The following is a 311-nucleotide window of genomic DNA, read 5'->3' as shown; positions in this document are numbered from 1 at the left end:
ATATATATATATATATATATATATATACACACACACAGAAGTGTGTGTGTGTGCTTCTGTGTGTATCCAAGATCATTGGCAGTATAATGTTCGCTGACGTAAGATGCATATGATCAATACTTTTATTCTATTATATACACACACATGCACTCACAGACAAATACAGAGACACACACACATACACACACACACGTAGATGCATTAGTAAATATATAGATAGATAGATAGATAGATAGATAGATAGATAGATAGATAGATAGATAGATAGATAGATAGATAGACAGACAGACAAACAGATAGATAGATAGATA

The sequence above is a fragment of the Octopus bimaculoides genome, chromosome 20, assembly GCF_001194135.2.
Source record: "Octopus bimaculoides isolate UCB-OBI-ISO-001 chromosome 20, ASM119413v2, whole genome shotgun sequence".
NCBI classification, from domain to species: domain Eukaryota; kingdom Metazoa; phylum Mollusca; class Cephalopoda; order Octopoda; family Octopodidae; genus Octopus; species Octopus bimaculoides.
This window is presented reverse-complemented; position numbering follows the sequence as displayed.